The sequence below is a fragment of the Agelaius phoeniceus genome, chromosome 12, assembly GCF_051311805.1.
Source record: "Agelaius phoeniceus isolate bAgePho1 chromosome 12, bAgePho1.hap1, whole genome shotgun sequence".
NCBI lineage: Eukaryota > Metazoa > Chordata > Aves > Passeriformes > Icteridae > Agelaius > Agelaius phoeniceus.
In genome coordinates, this window is record NC_135276.1 from 19,334,408 (window position 1) to 19,355,866 (window position 21,459).

The following is a 21,459-nucleotide window of genomic DNA, read 5'->3' on the forward strand; positions in this document are numbered from 1 at the left end:
TTTGGTTCAATATTCAGTCAGTGTCACTGAATGACTGTTGGAAAAATTTAGAGAAACTCATGGATAATTGGAATCTTGGATCAGTATCAGCTCCCAGCCACTCTGTTATCACCAGCTCTGGAGGCCAAACCTCTCATTCTTCATCTTTTGGTTGAAGTTTTAGCAAATTAATTATCTCCTTGAATCCTGAAAAAATCAACAGCACAAAAAAATCTCTTCCTTCACCCGTGTTGGATGTGGAGCTCATAACTCGATGCTCCACAAGATCTCAGCTTTACCCTTCCCAGCTTTCAACCCTCTGGCATTTCTAACTCTTCCTCAGTGAAATTCCTTGAAATGTGAATTTCAAGCAAAATTCTGGAGTTCAGGTTTCCCTCTCCAGTGCTTTCAGCAGCTGCTGCTTTTATAGTGGATACAATGGATGCTAATTTGACCGTGAGCACGATATTTCCAGTTTGAGCTGCCTGTGGATCACTGGCACTCCAAAATTCAAAATGCTCATGGCTCTTGCACCTCACAGACCTCTGGCAGCTCGTCCTGGCTGCCCATTTTTCTTGGGAGCATTCAAGGGGAAAGGAATTTGATGTTCTCTAAAGCCCCTGATGGCAAAAAATAAAACACAACCCCCACGAGAGGTCAAGAGGGCAGCAAAAAAAAGTCCTGACACCATCATCCTTTGGAAAGATCCCCATGTGAGCTGTAAATACAGGCTCTGTTTCTCTGCATCTCCCAAGCTCACCATTCACAGGCTGCTCGGAAATTGGGTAAGTGTATTTTTTATTTTTTTATTTTTTTAATTTTTTTTTTCTCTTACCCAAACTTGAGTAACCGCTTTTAAATGTATGGTTGGAAAATCTGGCTTGCACAGCAGACCTCACAGTCATTCTCCCAGTGAAATTCAATCCTCTTGGTTTATTTCATTTTACCTAAGACACCACTGAAGGAAAAATGGGCTTGGAGTAGATAAATCTCTTTCCATCCATGCCTATAGTTTTTTTAACAGAAAATCTTGAGGGGTTGGGGTTTTATTCCCCTTTCAGCTGTAATTCAGAGGCTGTTTTCTCCTCCCTGTTTCCCACTGAATACAAGGAAAAATTCCCTTGTGAGGAGCAGGTCCCTGGGTTTCCTTTGGCTGTGACTGGGTGTCTTTGCTGGCTGTGTTTGATAAGTGACCCAGACAGCCAGGAATGATTTCCTGCAGGTCTCCCTCTGCCCTCGTGCTGGGATTACAGCCTGGGAGGTTTTTCAACAAGCACTCTCAGCCCCCATTTTTAATCGGGATAGGCCAAGAAGAAGTTGTAAAGTCAGAAGGAACGCTGGCATCGGTTCTGTGGCTCAGAACAGAGCAGAGGTTGTCTCCCTTCCATTTTCTGCAAACTCCCCCCCTTTTTTTTTTTGTTGACCACACACAAATGGTTCTAATCAGCTTCCAAAAGGCTCTCGTTGGCATTTTAAGATGTTTGCTCTTTGCATTCTTCTCTACATCCCCCTTTCCCTCCTCATCTGAAAGCAGAGAGGATGTTGAAAAAACCGTCGAGATTTTTTTTTTTTTCCTCCTTTTCTTTCTTCCCTTTTTATTTTTCTTTTCCCCGAGCAATTTCGGTTTTCCATTAGCTGAACACTTCTATTGAAGGGTGTTGTGCAACGAGAGCGCAACGGATATGGAAACCTCTTTATTATGCTTGGAATGTCACTTTGGACATTTGTTTGAGTTGGACCGTGCGAGGCACGGCCATGGCAAGAACAAGGCAGGGGTTTGCTTCTCTAATGACTCTTCCTCTGCTAATGGGGCTCAGGCTGTCAGGCTGACCCACGTTCCACCCTCACAGGTGAATCCAGGTGTTTGTCCACCCAGCTGGGAGCTCACAATGCCCCTGCCAATCAAGCAACCCAGAGGGATAATTGGGGATGCCTCTTCCAATGGAGAATCCTTCAATCACACCATAGAGGAAGCTGTTAAAGGGTTTTTCCCCCCGCCTCTGACAGCACTGAGCTGTCGAGGACATGGAGAAAAGTTCAAAGTTCCTCAGGAAAGAGAAAAGGGAAGATGGTTTTTGGCGTGAGGGCTGTTGTGGCTTCCCTCAGAGCTTGCTGAGGAATAGAAAGCAAGAAAAAGAAGAGGATGTAATGCCCAGTGACTGAGCACATGTGTCTCGTCCAAAAGATTTCCTTCTCTGCTACAATATTGTCAGTGAAATATATTCCTTTATACAAACAAAAATAACCCCCAAAAAATGAGCCTTTGGCATAGGCCAGGAAAATCACACATTCTGAGCAGGGCCAGGCCAAGATGGAAAAATACTCAGTCTATTTTTCCTAAAATCTACCATATTTCTTCACTCTGCTTTTCCTTTTTAAAATTTTTTTCTCTCTTCTTTCATCCCCCTGGCATGAATGTGTCAGCAAAACACTTGGATTTTGCAGGTGTGTTCCAACCCCTCCAGGTGAAAGCACAGTGGTCCTCAGTGACTTCTGTGAAGTGAAGCCCAATGGATCTGGTTTTGGCTGGAGTAACATCAAATGTTAATAACAATCACCTCCAGAGAAAGGATTTCCAAACCCTCTCTAAGGGAAATTTCTCCTGGGAAGGATTTCCACAGGTTGTCCCCATGGATATGGCAGTCCCTGGTTTTCTGAAATGTTTTTTTGCCTGGCAGATCCTTGGTTCCAGCAGAGTTTTGATTAAACTTTACTCAAGCAGATAAAGTCCAATCATTGATTTACAGGATTGATCCAAACTCCAGAGAGCTCTGGAAAATATTTAGATGTTGGTCCATGAGAGGATGGCACAGATTGATAGGAAAAACAGGTAGAGAAGCTGGAGAAGTTAATGACTCAAATGAGTGTCAATTCACAGCATGGAGTGAGGAGAAATTTTAAAAGGAAAAAAAAAAACTTTCTCCCAAAATTTCAAAGATTTATGTGCTCATTTGCAATTTAAGATCAAAATCAAACAACAACAAAAAGCAAAGAGCAGGAAGGAGAATTCTTTCTCCCTGTCATCTGGAGAGGTGACTCTTTCAAGGAGAGAATAAAATGCGTTAGACCTGTAGGTGTTATTTAGGCACAAAGAGATGAACATTTGTCTTCTTCAGGTAATCCAAACTGGATAATGGTAAATGGCACCTTCACAACCACAAAATAATCAAGAAGAAATGATTTTATGGAGTAGTATCCCCATAAAACAGTTGCTCCAATGTCCAACAGGAGTAGTTAATGATCAGTGCAAACTGTACAAAGCAAAGGAGCTGCTAAAATTAGGAGGAATTATTTTTATGCAATAAGAGCATCTGGTCTTGTGTCTTCCTGCAGGTTGGAGAAATCTGGTTTATTCTGCATAATTTTTTTTCCCTTTTCCCTCTTCCTCAGGGCCAGCTACTCAGCAACAGCAGCATAGGGAACATGACAATATAATGCTCTGTTTTCATTATTTTGAGCTAATTTTGCTTTGCTATTTTTAACTACTGTAAATGCTACTGCCACAGGGAATAGGTAGAAGTGTTTGGCCATTTCAGCAGACTGGAAAAGAAAGGGAATGAACTTTTTCATGCAGTGGGATATTACCCTTGCCAACACTTAAACAAAATGGGTTTGCCTGTGTTATTGTAGGACCATAATAATGTAATTACACAGCACTAGCAGAGGGTTTTACATCTCTGCAGCAGCCTGACATTAATCTGTGCAGTAGCTAAATATTATATCCCCTCCACAGACTAGGGGAGTGAGGAGAAGAGTAAATCTCTGGGATCATAAAGGAGATTATTGCTAAAGTGCAGCTGGGAGGAGGCAGAGTATTCCTGTAGGAATAAAAGACAGGCACTAGGGATGCTCTGCTGCCTTAGGCAATTGTTAAAGTAAAATATTCTCTTGAGTTTTCACTTTTTGGCTTGTCACAGATAAATCAACCTGCTTCAGGAGTTTACAGGGCTGGTACTGCCCTTCATGGTGAGTCCTCTACACTCTGCAAAGCTGAGCAATTGATCCCTTATCTGAGCTTGATGCATTTATTCTTTCATCTCTGGGAGGGCAATGAGAGATCTGTGCTTTACAGAGTCCCTGAGATAATTGGTTATAGGGACCACAGTGCCGGTGTCCCTCCTGTTCCACAGTCCCACAATTGTAAGGTTGTCCATGACAAAGCAGAGGGGTTTATTCAGTTTTTAAGTGCCTGGGTTTGGTGGTTTTTCCATTTTATGATCAGCACCCATTTGTCCAGCACTGTACAAGGCACGTGGGTCAGCAAGGCCTTGGCTCCTGTGACGAGACCCCTGAAAATTTGTCCTTACTCTTTACAAACTCACATCCCTCCTCCAGAATCACTCCCCAAACACAGCCACCTTCCCCAAAAATCCTGTCTGCATTAATCAATCAGCCTCAGAGGCTCTGGAGACATCCCCTCACCAGCACTTCCACAACCAGATTCCACCCTGTAAGGCTGGAATTCCACAATTGTAAGGTTGGATTCCACAATTGTAAGGTTGTCCATGACAAAGCAGAGGGGTTTATTCAGTTTTTAAGTGCCTTGTTTTGGAGTTTTTTCCATTTTATGGTCAGCACCCATTTGTCCAGCACTGTACAAGGCACGTGGGTCAGCAAGGCCTTGGCTCCTGTGACAAGACCCCTGAAAATTTGTCCTTACTCTTTACAAACTCACATCCCTCCTCTATAATCACTCCCCAAACACAGCCACCTTCCCCAAAAATCCTGTCTGCATTAATCATTCAGCCTCAGAGGCTCTGGACACATCCCCTCAGCAGCATTTACACAGCCAGATTCCACCCTGTTCTTCTTTCCTGGACATCAACCCAAGGGAGAGTTTGCAAAATTGAATGCCAGCAGCCTGGTGGAAGGGCATGGGCAGGAACTTCTTCTGGCTCCCCTCATGGATGGAATAGCCTCTGTGGGCCTAAAATGATTTGTCTTTTCCTCATTCCTGGAGGCCCACTCGCCTCCAGCATCCATGGAAGAGGCCATTTCTATTAATAGCTTTCAGGCCTTGCATTTCCTGCATCCAGAGTGCAAATGAAAACCCCTTCCTGCCAACCCTCCAGGGGAAAAGGCAATTTCCTCTGTCTCCCCATCCCTATCTGTACATCTGGCCATCCGACCTTCTGGATGTTTCTGTGCTGTGGCAGATTTACATGAAACATCTGCTGCTCTTGGCTGGGCTAGGTGGTGAACAGGGAAAGCTGCAGGCTGGCTCAGGACAATGAGGGTTTCTCCCTGCCCAGACGACCCTTCCCATTCTCTGGAAGGGAAATTGCACTCAGACCTTTGGCCCTGCTTGACTTCTCTTCCTGCTGCCCCTGCCACGCTTCCTCTGGGGCCTGCTCCCTGAAATCCTCCATCCTGCCTAATTACAGCTTCATCCTGAAGCTGAGGGAGGCCCTGACAGCTCAAAGGATGGGATTTGGGGATCTGGGACTCTGCTGATGTTGATATGGGATCACTTGGAGGGGAGGAAGGTGTGAGATATGTCCTGTGTATGCACGGCCCCTCAGGAGCAGGGCTGTTTTCTGTGGTGGCTTTGCTCTGTCCCTTTGTCATTGAAATTTTCTTGATGTAGGACACAGGTATTGATCCATCCCCTTCTCCATGTGCTGCACACAAAGCCATAGAGTGCAGACTCCAGCATCTTCACAGAATCACAGAATCACTGATTTGGAAGAGACCTTCAAGATCATTGAGTCCAACCCAGCCCCAACACCCCAACTAAACCCTGGCACTCAGTGCCACATCCAGGCTGTGTTAAACACACCCAGGTATGGGGACTCCACCACCTCCCCAGGCAGAACATTCCAGATCTTTACCACCTTTCTGTGAGAAACTTTTTCCTAATATCCATCCTACATTTCCCTTGGTGCAGCTTGAGGCTGTGTCCTCTGGTTGTGTCAGTGCTGCTGGAGACAGAGCCCAGCCCCAGCTGAGCACAGGCACCTTTCAGGAGCTGTGAGAGTGATGAGGGCAGCCCTGAGTCTCCTTTTCTCCAGGCTGAGCACCCCCAGCTTTCCTGGGAGCTGGACTGCTGGACATGTCCCATGCAAAGCAGGGGCTGTGCCACCAGCACTGCTCAACATCCACACTCTGAATGCAGACAGGCTTTCATCTCATTTTGACCCCAAAAGAGGATTGTGGAGCTTGTTCAGGTGATGCAAGAGTTAACTTTCCCTCTGCTCTGTCTCCTGTCTCTGTCCCAGCCCCTCTCCCCTTCCTGGAGTGACTGTCACATCGCTGTCACCCCTTCAGAGGGAATTGGGATCAATCCTCCCCACGTCTCAGCCCTGAGGCCTCTCTGGGATGCTGAACCATCCTGATCCTGTCCTGAGCCATCCTGACCCTGTCCTGAACCATCCTGACCCTGTCCTTGGCAAGAGAAAGGACCAAGCAATTTTCAAGTAATTTTTGGTTTTCACTCGTTTAGGAAGCAGAGGGGAAGGAGGGGGTTGTGTGCTGGGACTCTGATGAAGTCTAGCACTTTTGAGGAAAATGGAATAGCAAGTTTTTTTTGGGGGGGTACATTTCCCATTTCTTGCTAAGCTTGTGTTTTCTGCAGTGATTATGATACATGAAATGCCAGCAACATTTAGTCTCCATTCCCCCAAAGAGACATTTGTTTCCAGACTAATAAATCTGAATCTGAATGTGCTACTGAAAAAGCTGGTGCCAGCACAACCTGTTTATGTCTCCTGTGTCTCAGTTTTCCTGTTTGAGGAACAAACTCTCTGTTATGAGGTTTTGCAAGGTTTAAAAATGACAAGGTTTGGGTCTGTCAGAGGATCCAAATCATCCAGAGCTAGATAAAAAAGGACATGAAAGGAATGATTTCTTGTGTAAATGGAAGCATTTTTATAGAAGATCTGTCTCCAGGATGGTTTGGATGGTTTGGCTGCTGAACTCTTTCTGCCTGACAAGAAATACCTCAACAGCAGCTAATTAAATATTGTGATTTCATCTGGTGCCTTTGTTTACAGCGGGGCATTATCTTTAACAGCATCTATTTATAATGATCTCCACGAGATAATAAACAGTGCTATCCTATTAACAGGGAGCTCAGGGTTCAGCCAGCAGCAAGAGGAGCCTGCCAAAAGAGCTAGGTGGCCTTCTGTGCAGCCCAGAGCACAGCTGATGCTGGGGTTTATGTCCCTATATTGCTGTGTTCCTGTTCAAATAAATACACATTAAAGGTGTGAAGAGAAGTTCAGTGATGTGTGTGCAACCCCAGAAGCGTTTGGGGCACTCCCAAAGGGGAATGGCACCACAAACCCTGTCCCAGCAGGCAGCTCCAGAAGAGTAAAGCAAAAAACTTGGATTTTTAATGAGGAAAATAATCATATTTCCCTGAGAAATCTCTCCTCCAACTGATGGGGAGGAAGCCTGAGTCCTTTACGTTCCCCACCATAAATCTGGGAGGGTTTGGTGTTGAGGAAGCTGAGGATGAGCTCTGCCCCATCACAGCTCAGGGGGCCCAAGACCATCTCCACACCAAGTCTCTTCCAAATGATCAAATAATTAAAAGAATGCATTCCTGCCAAGCTATGGCCCACCTGGGATAAGGAAGCTCCTCAATGATTTCCTGGGAATGCTGCCACGTTCCAGAGGCCAGACAGAGGCAGTACCTGCAAGGGGTAACTGGTTTGGGAGTGATTCCTGTGCTTTTGGGGCTGGGAGGGGTTCTGTGTACTCCTTGCCCTGGTGCTGGTCCTCCATCCCAGCCAAAAGGGAGCTTTGGGAGCAGATCCAGCCCCTGGAGCAGCTCCTGTGTTGGATGGAGTGAGGGTTGGAACCTTTGGTGGGGCAGACAGTGATCTCTGTGTTCATCCACGCAGAGGATTCCCCACACAAACAAATCCCTTTTCATGCAAACAGGGCCTGCCCAGGAAACTCAGTGCCCCCCACCAGGGAAAAGCCCATCCTGTTCCAGTGCCCATCCCACCAGAAAGCCTCCCACTGCTTTCATCCCATTATTTATTGCTTTGTTCCATGTGCCCTGGAGGAGATGGTTTTACCCAACATCTTCCATTTTCTAAGCCAAAGGAGCCTCTGTAAATGCCTCCTGTCACTGCTGGGCTCTGTGCATGTTATATTGGACATCATCACCATGGCTATGAGCAGTAATTATGTGCTTAATTGCTTAGGTGGTGTTTTAATTACAGCCCAAATTCAGCCATGGGCGAGCACTTTGGATCTGCTGCTCTTTGGAGTCAACAAACCCAAACTTTGAGGAGACCTCACTGCAGCACACAGCACCTTTTGTACAGCACCATCCTCAACATCCAGGCCATCTGGGAGGCAAGAACAAACATCCTGCTGAAAGGCAGGTCCTGCTGGAAATGGGCAGGAATTTCCAGCCTGTAAGAGCCCAAATGAGGGATGTGGGACTCCAGGCAGCTCTCTAAAATGCAGTTTGTTCCATCCAAGAGGTTACAGCAGTCCAGGGTCGTGGGTGACAGAGCCTGTGCCCACAGCTGTCAGCTCCAGGGTTTTGGTTACAATGCATTATAGACTTTTCTTTTGGTTACAATGCATTCTATACTTTTCTTTTGGTTACAATGCATTATAGACTTTTCTTTGCTGAGCATCTTCATACAGTAGAACCAATCTACACCTTAACTTTTATCTTCAACCTATCATAACTACTATAATCACCATATTTATTTTACTGTTCTCCAATCACTAAAAGTTAGTGCATTACAGTTTAAGCTAGAAGTTGTTTTTTTCAGTTTTCTTGCAGTGGAAAATTCTGAGACCTTTTTTCTACTTGCACCATTTGCTGACTTGTTTGCCTGTGCTATCTTTGTGCTTGGTAAAAACATCTTCTTGTTTGGGGTGGGTTTATCCTTTGCTCTAAGCCATAAAAACCCCTTCTAACTAACACACCCTTTGCCTCCTTGGTTATCCAGTAAGACTGGCTCAGCAATTCTTTTCTTCTAGATCAAAACTTGCCTCCATCTCTATTCCTTCATCAGACTCTACACTCAAAAGTCTTTCTGCTAAGCACACATATCTGTGAGACTTTCTTGTCAAACTTTCACCCTTCCCAACACCAGCTTAAATTTCCAAGCAGATGGTTCACGCTGGAGCAGCAGTGAGGGTCATGAGGGGACATAAAGGACATGGCAGATGTAGGGTGCAGGAAGGACTGTGTTCTGTGCTTCTTCTCACAGACAACAGGAGAGGATTATCTGAGCTGAAAAATAAATTCTGCTTTGGAGAAATGTTCATAGAACTCCTGTGCATGCTCTTGGAGGTCTGTGGGATTCACAGCAATGCAGCCCTGCTGGCTCTGCAACACCACAAGACTCCCCTTTGAGAAGGACTGAGAAGCTCTAAATGCCCATTTAGGAGATAAATCCCAGCCTGGAAAAATCTCTGTTTAAACAGCCTGGGAGTTCCCAAAGTGGGATCTGTGACTGGGTGTATGATGCTCAAAACCATGTGAAATCCAGCTGCTGAAGGACACCATGCTTCTGGTGTAACCCCTAATAAAACTGAATTTCTGAGTTCCTTCAGTTCCTGAGGACACCTCTTCTCATGAGCATGTGTATGAATATTAACACATCGTGTATTAATCCCATTTTGCAAACTCCTTTTCTTGCACGGTGGAACTATATGGAGGAAAAAAGAGGGGAATTTCACTTTTCAATCCCAAGGCATCAAGGAAATTGAGCAGGGAAAGGTGGCCAGCTCGGACACATCATCTCAGAGGGAGCTGAATGCTCTTCAGGACCCTGTGAAACATGAGATGTTCAGATAAGAACCCTTTGAGATGGGCTTGGAGGGGATTTATGACCCTGGAGACTTCACTGAGCCTTTCCATAGGTTTCCCTGCAGTTCACAGAACAGCAGAGACCTAATTCACAGCCCAGCACTAAAAACTTGGACTTCCCTCAAAGAAAATGGAGGGGAGAAAAAAAAGATATCAAAGAGATCAAAACTGTGTTTGCCTTAACATCAGAGATCAGATGGTGGCAAGGGCCTCAAAAGAAGAAAAGGCTTCAATTTTTCCTCTTGCCAGTGTCCAACCTGTAAAAATTAATGTGTCAACAACCCCAAGAAAATATTGTCCCTGTGACCTTCCTATCCCCCCTCAACTGGAGGCTGCTGGTCATCATAAAAATGTTGTCTCTTGGTATTTCACATGATAGATTTGTAGGAAAAGCCATTACATTAATGCAGCATTAATTGATTGTCTGCACTGAATTAGCCATTGAAGAAATCTTTATTCAGGGGCTAAAAAGATCAAAACCCTCCCTCCTCTGCTGAAATCTCAGCCCTTTTGCTCCATGGCTTGAAATATTAATTCTTTTTGGGGTGGGAGGTAAGTTTATAAAGTGGCTGAAGGGATACTTTTCATCTCCTAGCCAGTGGTACATATTTATTTATTTTATTTATTTTTTTAATGAGACTCCAGCTGAAGACTAACACTTGACTTTAGCAACTGCTGAGGAAAACTTATTAGCAGGGTGATATATAGGATCCTTTTACTTCGCAGATGGGCTCTCCCAGGTTCAAAAGAAAACGAGCTCTCAAGTAGCCTGTTCTTTACAGAAATAATAAAGTTTGACTTCAGGACAATGGTATGTGCCCTCGGGGCTGCTTCCCAGAACACGAGGGGGTTTGGGAGAGGCTGAAGATGTGCCCTGAATGCCGGGGTGAGCTCCTTCCTCAGCCCTTCCTCCACAGCAGTGCCAGGCAGGTCTGGCACAAACACTGGGGAACTGGTAAAAACACTGGGGATTTGCTCAAAAACAATGGGGATCTGCTAAAAACAATGGGGATCTGCTAACAACAATGGGGAACTGCTAAAAAAACTGAGGATCTGCTAAAAACATGGGGGATCTGCTGAAAACACTCGGGATTTGCTCAAAAACAATGGGGAACTGCTAAAAACAATGGGGATCTGCTAAAAACAATGGGGATCTGCTAAAAACAATGGGGAACTGCTGAAAACACTGGGGAGCTGCTGAAAACAATGGGGATCTGCTAAAAACAATGGGGAACTGCTGAAAACAATGGGGAACTGCTAAAAAAACAGGATCTGCTAAAAACACGGGGGATCTGCTGAAAACACTCGGGATTTGCTCCAAAACAATGGGGAGCTGCTAAAAAAATGGGGAACTGCTAAAAAAAATGGGGATCTGCTAAAAACAATGGGGAACTGCTAAAAACAATGGGGATCTGCTCAAAAACATTGGAGATCTGCTAAAAACCCTGGGGATCTGCTAAAAACAATGGGGAGCTGCTGATAAACACTGGGGAGCTGCTAAAAAAACATTGGGGATCTGCTAAAAACAATGGGGAGCTGCTAAAAACATTTGGGATCTGCTAAAAACCAATGGGGATCTGCTAAAAACAATGGGGAACTGCTAAAAACAATGGGGATCTGCTAAAACCAATGGGGATCTGCTAAAACCAATGGGGATCTGCTCAAAACCACAGCAGCTGGTGGTATTTGGCCATTGCTCCCACAGGGAGTAAATCCTTACCTGCAGGAGTTAGCTTTATTCTGATCTCATATGGATACTTCCCATCTATATTCCCCTGCAGGGTAAAATTTTGGGTTAAATTTGGTTTAAAATCTCACCCACGCATTTCCAGGTCACTCAGGAGATCACTGTGGGACAGTGTAAAGGATATCAGGGAAATTTTTTCATGGAAAGGGTTGTCCAGCCCTGACAGCAGCAGAGCCCCCATCCCTGGAGGGATTTTAAAGCCACATGGATGTGGCACTTTGGGACATGGTTGGCCTTGGCAGTGCTGGGGGAATGGTTGGACTCAGAGATCCATTTCCAGCCTAAATGATTCTGTGACTGCAGCTTCTATTTCCTTTTCATTCCTTTATTTTTATTTACTTTAATTATAAATAAATAAATTAATAAATATAATAATAAATGTAATAATAAATATATTCTTATAATAAATATATTGCTTTTTTTGAAAAATCATTTATTTGAATTTTATGCAGGCCCAAGATGTTCAGCCCCCTCAGCCTGTGGGGCTGGAGAATTTGGATGCTTGTGGAAATGTGTCAGGCTGTTCTTAGGGAAGGGGACACACTTTGCCATCCTTCACTGGTTATGGCTGTTGGCAGGGAGCAAGCCCAAAATTCAACATTCCTGCCCCAGAACAATAACACTGTCCATTAATGATGCACTTATAAACACTTAATAAAGGCTAGGTTTATTTATATGTACAAAACAGCCGTTTTAATAAATGGCAAATCATTTTTATAGAGACCAGAAGTTGCTCATAGCCCAGGTTTATAACCAGCTATAAACCCTCAGACTGATGTGTTTTAACTGATGTTTGACACATTCTAGTCATGTTTGCAATTTTCTTATAAAAATCCCCTAAATATTTATTTTCCATTTATAAGCCATTTAGAAGGGGAAGCATTACTCTAAAATATGGCAGTTGCATACAGATTTAGGATGCCTGAATAATTTGTTTATTTGCTCTCAGTCCTCATTTCTATATGAACCAGCACATTTCCTTTTTATTTATTCATTTTACATCTATTATTTTTTTTTCTTTTAAGGACAGATTTTTCAGTACACAAAGATCAATGCAATATTTAAGGTGTGGTTTTCTGCCAATATCATTGGTTACGGATGTGCAATTAAATTTTTTTACTAAATTAATGAACTACTATTAAAGAAGCCCATAATGTGCTGTGGTCAGTGTACAGGGAAGCAGGAATTTTTTAAATTCCCCCAGTCAGCACCAGCTCAAGCTCCAGCTCACCTCCCACCAGGGCAGCATCTCCTCCCCACGCTCTGCCTTTGCTGTGTCTGTGCTGTGTCTCACAGCAGAGCAGCCCATTCCTCTCCATTTCCATGGATAATCCCTGCAGATATCACTGCTCCATGGAATCCTCAGCCTATTTTTGGTGTCCTGGCCAGCCTTTCCCATCTCATGCTTTGAGTCCTGCAGCCAGCAGGATGTTTCCATTTTGGCCCCCTCCCCGCCACAAAAAACAATTTTCCACCCTCGTGCAGCATTTTAGGATATTTAACCACACAGTTCCAGGGAAATCTGTTCTAACAGACTCCCCAGGGGATGCTTTTCACTCCTCTTCCCTCTCCCTGGCTGCTGAGATGGACCTTACAGGGAACATCTGTGACCGTGCTCACAGGGGTCTGAGGATGAGGAAGAGACGAGGATCTGGCTCCATGTTTCAGAAGGCTGATTTATTATTTTGTGATATACATTATATCAAAACTATACTAAAAGAATAGAAGAAAGGATTTCATCAGAAGGCTAACTAAGAATAGAAAAGGAAGGAATGATAATAAAAGCTTCTGTCTCGGACAGAGAGTCTGAGCCAGCTGGGCTGTGATTGGCCATTAATCAGAAACAACCACATGAGCCCAATCCCAGATGCACCTGTTGCATTCCACAGCAGCAGACAACCATTGGTTGCATTTTGTTCTTGAGGCCTCTCAGCTCCTCAGGAGGAAAAATCCCAAGGAAAGGGTTTTTCATAAAAGATGTCTGTGACAAACCTCCCCCAGTGCTGGAGGGACATGGTGGGATGGACCTGGAAGGTCGACTCTGCCTCTTGCCAGCAGCTGGATAAAAGTGCTGGCTTAGCCTCTTTGCCACCCCTTCTGCCTCTAAATAGAGTGATGGGACATGTTTTGATGACTAGAAGAGCCTTTTCTACCTTCTATCCCCTCCCCACAAAGAAGAGGGAAAAATTGGCAAGAAAATAGGACTAAAATAAAGGAATGCGGCAAGAAAAAGGGAGAGGAGTGTGGCTGAATTTCAGAATGCAAATCAGACAGAAAGTGCCTGTCCAGTTCTGGGAATGAGAAAGAGAAGGGGAATTTCCACTGAATTTATCCTTCCTTTGCACAGATCCCAGCATCTCCAGTGGCTTTCTCAAACTGTTCCATTTCTGAAGGGTTTTGAAAAATGCCAGGGACACAAACAAGCAATGAGTGATTTTCTTGTGCTGCTCTCCTCCTGTGGGTAACCCTAGCAATCCTCCTGCTCCCATCCTGTACTGTTCCAGGGAATTTAATCTGTCCCCCTCTATGCACAACCCAAACTTCAATTCTTCTGGAAAATTTGAGGAGCTCAGGCTGCCTGCTGGACCCTTCAGTCTACAGTGATCTCAAAGCCAAGCCAGGATAATAATTTTCAGGAAAACGTAACTTTAAAATAAAATAATTTATTTTCATTATTTAAAATAAAACCTCACATTCAGCATAAATTATTTTTTCACCCAATCTCAAATGCATGCATAGAGGCACAGCTGAGAATGGATAGCAGCTATTGGGAAGGACACAGCAACAGCAGGGTGTGGGTTTGGCAATGAAGGTTTTTTGGGATGAGGATGGAAATGTGTTTTGAGATGCTGGAGCCATCTGGGGGGTAGGAACAGCACAATAAAGCAACACGTGTCCTCAGCATGCACAGCAGGACATTTTCAGGGAGGTTTTGGTAGGTTGCTGCAGAGCTCTTGAAATTACTTCTCATTTAACCCTGCCAAGAGAGCCAACACCCTCAAAACCTCTGATTTAAAACTGCCCTTGTTGCAGTCAGTGGTAATTTTTTTCTCACTTTTTTTCTCACTTGCAGTGGAGTTCATGACTCCATAACTGCACAGGGCTCGGAATTACAGAAAGAGCAATTTCAAGAAAATGTCTAAAATATGTTTTCTGGGCTTCTCAAGGCTATAATCTTGGTGTCCTCCAGAGCTGTAAGTGGTTACAAAATCGAAGGAATTTACCCAACCAAATCTGACCTCTTGTAAGTCTCCAGTGGGTACAGGGTAGGGTGCAAACACCACATGTGGAAGAAAGGGAGGTATTTTAGTGTGTGCAGCTTGTTCTTAAGCTTCTGAAAGTTATCAGTGCTATGAAAAGCTCTTTGTGAGCTCCAAAGTCTGAGTGACGAGCCGACTCTTTGTGAATTATTTAGCCTCGAACTAATAACAACAATAACAATAACAATAAACCTAAAAAATGAAAATGGCTGCTAAGCTCTGTAATCAATTCTTCCCTCATTGTAAATCTTGTGTGGTCTCATTTCTGCTCAGCCTCGAAACAGGAAATGTTGTTTTCAAAAGAATGGTTACAAGGGAACTCTTTGTTATTTGTCTGTGAAACGCTTCACACAACGCAGCCTTAATCCTGGATTAAGTAGGTGCTGCTGCAGCACAGGAATTAATTGCATCACGTGGGGGAGCATTATTATTGATGAGCAGAATGACAGCAGAAATAACAATATTAGTTAAGGATTATTAATTAGGAGAGCTTCACCTTGGAAGGAGTTTCTCAGGAAATCAGGCTGCGGTGGCTCCTGAGCTGTTGCAGGCTCCAAAAAAGAAGAATAAATGTCCAGAGGTTTCATGAATGCAGCAACTGCAGTTCCTGGTTCTCTTAGAATCAGTCACAGACTGGTTTGGGTTGGAAGAGACCTTAAAGCTCATCCAGTGTCACCCCTGCCATGGGCAGGGACACCTTCCACTGTCCCAGGTGGCTCCAAGCCCCACCCAACCTTGGACACTTCCAGGGATGAGGCAGCCACAGCTTCTCTGGGCAAAATTGTCTCTGGGGGTTTTACTTATAGGTTTTCCTTGCTCCCAGCATATTCTGGAGAAAGCAAATCTGTAGTGGCTGCTTGTCCCCAGTGCCAAGGAGATTTTTGTTGGAAGGACAAGTTTGCATGGAAAATGCCTGGTCCAGACAGGATGGGAGAGCTCAGGAGCTGAGCTTGCCTCTGTAATTCTCTTCTAAACCTGGGAAAGGGGTGTTTGAGGCTTCTCCCAGTGGAACTTTAAATATTTGAATCTCTTTCCCTAATAAACTGCTTTCCTAATAAACTGCTACCATATGTAAATGGAAACGTTCTGCTGACTCTCCATCCCACCCGGAGCTGCTCACTGGGGTGCTGCTACCCTTGTACACGGCACACACAGAGCTATAAAAAGTAGCAGACTGTGTCCTTTTAATAAATTACACCATAAATTTTACAGACTTTACCCCAGTGACTTTTTAAATCTCGCTTTGGTTATGCAACATCATCTTGCAAAAGGAAACATCTTTCAAGTGTTTAGGTTAGAGGAGCAGAATCTAATCCACTCGAGATATTTTAGAGTGCAATAAATAAATAAAATGTACCCTCTCTCTTCAGGATGAAATATGACACGCACAGAAGGGAGACAAGCAGCTTTGATAGCTGATGATAAGGGTCAGTATTTCATTTTCATTTTGTTCAGCATCTGGTTTTTGTCCTAAAAATCTAATATCTATGACACTGACAAATTAACTTAAAATACATGAAATGCTGGAAAAGCTGTTTTGCCCTGAAATCTTCTCATCCAAGAATTAGGAAGGAAAAAGAATCAGGTTGTTTCAATAGTGATACAAAACTCCCACCCAGAAACTTCCAGCAAGCATCAGTGCCCAAGACATGAAGATGAGAAACGAGAACCTTCAGACCCAAATGACCATTGTTCAAGGTCTTTTTCTGCCCTCCTTTTTTAGTGCATTCTTGGTGACTATTGACCAAAAATTGAACAGTTTCTCCTGCAATATGGTGATAAATTTGGGGCTCTGGATAAGCTCATCCTGCCTTGTTCAAGTGTCCACAGTGGTACTGGAAAGCCTCACCACAGAGAAAGAGGCATTTGTGCTGACTCCAGAGGCAGCTGGAAAACTCATCAGCCTCTGGAAGCCCAAGGAAGGCATTGCACTGAGAGGAATAATTATCACAGTAAAAATGATTGGCAGATCCAGAGCAGCGTTAACACCAGGGTTTATAAACAGAGGAGGTCAGATCTGAACCTGTGAAAAGCAGGAGGTGCCCCATTAAGACCAATCCTGAATTTGGCCACGGTTCTTGAGCTTTGGAGAGGGAGGCACACACTCAGGAGTGAACACCACTATTTTTGTTACTTCCAACCCAACCTTGTTTTCCATCCCATTGCAGCTTCACAGTCAAGGTTTCTGGGCATGTGTCCCGAGACAAGGGGATGCTAATTCATATTTAGGATTGGAAGGAGGGAGGAAAAGCTGGTTCTTAAACACCTCTGCCAACTGCAGCCAAATCCATGTGTGTGAGTTCCTCCCCACTGTGATCATGGCACCACCACAGCCTTCCAGGGTTTTTCCATGTTTTTCATAGGTTTTGACCATTATCAACAATAATATTTATAAAATTATGTCATTGCCAAGGGGTTTTCCTGTAATTTAATGAACACAGTTAAGCTTTTTTTTTTTTCCAGCTAGAAATGAAGAGTGAAAGCTTGGCTTTAGGAAGATACAACACCTGAGTGTCAGCTGAAGACAAGGTTGCTTCCATGATAAAATCTAAGAACCACAAACAAATCAAGAGAAACCATTGAAAAGTCAAGAAAACTGGAGAATTTGCTATTAGTGGGGAAGGGAGAAGAACGAAAATGAGAGGGGCACTGAAAATGAGCCACACCTCCCGTGTGGGTAAGCTCTGCCTGCTCCCAGCCAGCACACAGAGGGACCACCCAAACTGGCTCTGAAGACCCTACAAAGAGCAGTAGAGGAGCTGGGATGGGAAAGGGAACCTCAGAGGCCCCATGGATGGCCCAGTCCCTGCTCACACACCAAAACTCTGATCTGTGATGAGATAAACCCTGCTCAAACCAGCTCCGTCTTCTGAAGAGCTCCCAAGCTTGCGCCAACGACCCTGGGGTGGTTTTTTTTTTTGCTTTTCTTTAGCAGAGAAAGAGGCCTCACCTGGGGCTGTAAATGTGGCCCTTGACATGGCAGCATTTATCCTGATTTGGGAGGATCCATAAATTTCATAAGTTTTTGTTTACCTTGAGAGTGAGCTCAGGGCTCCCTTTGAGTCCCGCCCTGGGCTCTTGACTGTCCTTTCTGTGTGCTGCACACAGTAGTTGGACATGGTCTGGAGACCTCTGGAGTTGTTATTTTTCATCAGGAAGATGGCTTTTAGCTGCAGGGGTAAACCTCACTCCATGCTGGGCAAATGTTGGGTGGAAAAATATTTCACAATAGGAAACAAGTTGGAATAAGTCAGAAAAGAGGAAGTCAACCAATCCACAGTGCTGTTTGGGATTGGTGTAATATTTCAAAGTTCCCTGTTTTGAAATTATTAGACCACCAAAAAAGTGAAAGGCTGCCAAAAATTACTGTAAAAGGTAATAATTGTTAATAACTTGGCATCTGCTTGCTCATTTGAGCTGCATGGGTTTGGCATTCATTAAAGACAACATTGTAAGCAAATAAAGGAGCAACTGCCTGGCACATAACATTTTTAACCACATCATAACTAAATATTAAATGTGAGGTTTTAATTCAATTTATAGTTTAAATAAGGATCTTTGCAGTAACTTTAAGGGAAAAAAATAAGAGTCAACCCCATAAACAGTGAGTCATAAGAAGATTTTAAATAAATAATTGCAGTGTCCTTGACCTTGAAATGACCCTTTTTCTGAATTAGCACAGGAATTTAATTAAAGCTTCAAAAAAAGCTTTCATTTTAGATTTGAGTTACCAAATATTTAGAGATCCAGTGCCCAGGCAAGCCAATGGAAACATTCCTGCTCATTTCAGTGAGCTTTGGATCAGGCCCCGCACAGCTTTGGGTATCTCATTTCACAGATGGACCCAAGGTCACTGCAGGAGAAAATGTTCTCCCTTAACCCAGCATTATCTGAGGTCACACATCCCAGGGACCCCAGAGCAGCTGCACAGCGTGGGCAGGGCAGGGAGGAGGAACCTTTGTGCTTTGCCATCTCTCTGAAATCATTTCAGGTGATTGCACAGAGCTCTGAGGGCTCTGGCTGTCCTTTCCACCATTCTGACCCATTAACACCTCTGCTCTCACCAGTGGCAGAAATGCCAGAGGTGCAGCACCACCCTGCCAGCCTCTTCTGGATGGACCCAAGGTCACTGCAGGAGAAAATGTTCTCCCTTAACCCAGCATTATCTGAGGTCACACATCCCAGGGACCCCAGAGCAGCTGCACAGCATGGGCAGGGCAGGGAGGAGCAACCTTTGTGCTTTGCCATCTCTCTGCAGTCATTTCAGGTGATTGAGGGCTCTCAATACCATTTCAGAGCTCTGAGGGCTCTCTCTGTCCTTCCCAACAGCTGAGACCATTCTGACCCACCAACAAAAACATCTCTGCCCTTACCCAGTGGCAGAAATGCCAGAGGTGCAGCACGTTCCTGCCAGCCTCTGTGTCCCTTCTCTTTCCAGCAGAGATGCAGGAGTCACAGCTCCAACGTGTCAGAGGCTCATCCAGAGGTCACTGAAGTCAGGGGACACCTTTTCTATTGACTGCAATGGGCTCCAGACCAGGCTCTTACTCACCACTAACGAGTCAGCATTTACCAGAAGTGATATCCAGCAATTTCCTGTTCCCACTAGAGGGTAAGTGGAGATAGCTGGGGTGTCATCCAGTGGTTACATTTGGTGTTTCTGACCTCTAAATGAGCTTCTCTGTGCCATTCCTGCATATCCAGGGCTCTGTGCTTCACAACTTGGGATACAGGAGAGAGGGGAGCAGGCTGCAAGCAGTGCAACTCTCCTTACTCCCCTCCTTCTTGTTATGATCTTAGGCAAAAGATAATTTTTATGGGTCTTCAAATTAAAAAAAAAAAATTAAAAAACTATTTTTTTTATTAAACCTTTCTAAGGTGTTAATGAAACTCCTGCCCTCTTTCTCAGGTCGGGTTCACAATGAAGAGGGTGGCAATTTTGCTTGAGTCAGGAGAAAATAAGGACAAACTGGAAAAGAAGCCCTCAGTCCCGGCACGCAGTCAACAGTGTCATCTTTCAAAAGAAGTTTCTGCACACTCAGAAGGATCAATGTCTTCTTATTTTGGTTCAACAGAGGCTTGGTTTATTACACAGCTTTTGTTTTTATTAGTGAAATGCACTAAACTGTTTTCTCAAGACTTGCCAAACAGTTTAAAATGTAATACCATTAAATTTGAGGTCCTACTGGGGAAAGTAATGCAAACTTAATTAAAGTTAACCAGAGTTTTCTCTCTGTGCAGCCCCGCGTTTCTCTGTGCTGGAGTTTGCTCGTAAAGCACTCGTTTGCTCAGAGCAGAGCAGTGCTCGGGCTGGAAAGGGTGGTGGAACTGCCAGGGTGGGAGATGGTGAGCAGCAGGAATAGCTGGGGAAATTAAAAAAAAAAAAAAACAAAACCAAAAGACTGTTTTCTTCCTCTGGTGTAAAATATTTCAATTTTCATCCCAAGCTTGATTTCATCCCCACAGCTTTCCTGGGATGGGGTCTGGAACACAGTGTGGTGTCTCCAAGGGCGGGGTGAAGGCTCCAACTCCAGCAAACAGCTACAGGGGGCAGACATCAATCTCTGCAATGTCATCTTTGCAGTTGAATCTCTGTAATATTTCTTTTGTGGCTTCTCACTGTTTCTACCTGTTTATCCCCACGCCGGCTCTGTGGGATGGCTCCTCTGCATGTGGCAGGAGCCTGGCAGGGATTGGGGGCTCCAAAAGGAGGGATGAGCTTTGCCTACAAGAGCTGTGACCCTGCACCCTCAATTCTTGAGCACAGGGAGAGGAAACTCTGATTGCAGCTCCACGTCTCAAGTCTGAAACAAATCTTGTATCCTGGCTCCTTGTAAAACATTAGATTTTCCCTGGTGTCTTGGGAAAAGGGTGAGAACATGGCCCCTGATGCTTGGCTTGGTGCCCACATGGGTAATTGGATATTTTGCCCATCAAATATTTGCCTTGTGGTTTGTGCTGGATTCTTGTCCTGGGACTTGGTTAAAAATTTGGGGGCTGCACCTCAGAGCTGGAGCACTCGAGCGGAGCATTCAAAGAAAAAAACAAATGTTAAATTCCTCTAGAGATTAATTTTGATCTGGAAACAGCCAGATTACAGAAAAAGATCCTCTAAATGCCATTTTTTGGGCATCTGTTGGTCAGAAGAGGCTGGAAATTTGGCAGCAGAACCGAGTCATGAAATGAGATTAGGAAGCAAATCCAACCGATGGGTCCAAAATTCCAGGATGCCATTCCCCACCATGGCTGGGATGGGCTGGGAAGCACTAATAAAAGACTCTGAGAATATGAAAGTTATTTTGCCACGAGTTTTTTCCTGGGGTTTCACCTCATCCTGGTCCTCCATCTATTTCAATCTACTGAACAAAGCTTATTTCTGCCTCAGACATTGTAATGCACTTTCTGTAGCCTGAACGAGTTTATTACACACGGTGTTGTGAGCAGCACTGGCAAGAAGAAAACAGGTGGAAGTTTCCATAATAAATTCATTTTTAAAAAAGAAAACTTTTAGTGATTGTTCATATCCCTTCTCTTCATCACCAGCCTCATGGATGAGTTTCCAGGCCATACATCTTGAAAAGCAACAGGTAGTGATGGATGTGTAAATGGAGTTTAATCTTTGAGTTGTTGAATTAGAATTCTGCTGCTCAGGTCAGAAAAAAATGAAGCTTTCTTGTGATCTGTTT

General features: G+C 44.3%; 1 long non-coding RNA gene across 2 annotated transcripts; it reads left to right on the forward strand.

The window, feature by feature from the left end:
- Positions 1 to 697: 697 nt before the first annotated feature.
- LOC143695125 (uncharacterized) lies at positions 698 to 20,271 on the forward strand. 2 transcript variants are annotated; one of them, XR_013184063.1, is made up of 5 exons: positions 698 to 764; positions 16,144 to 16,200; positions 17,237 to 17,450; positions 19,212 to 19,385; positions 19,683 to 20,271. It is a non-coding gene; the product is annotated as an uncharacterized LOC143695125 (long non-coding RNA). The 2 variants fall into 2 exon arrangements; XR_013184064.1 differs by lacking the exon at positions 16,144 to 16,200 and having other exon boundaries at positions 699 to 764.
- The last annotated feature ends 1,188 nt before the right edge of the window (positions 20,272 to 21,459 follow it).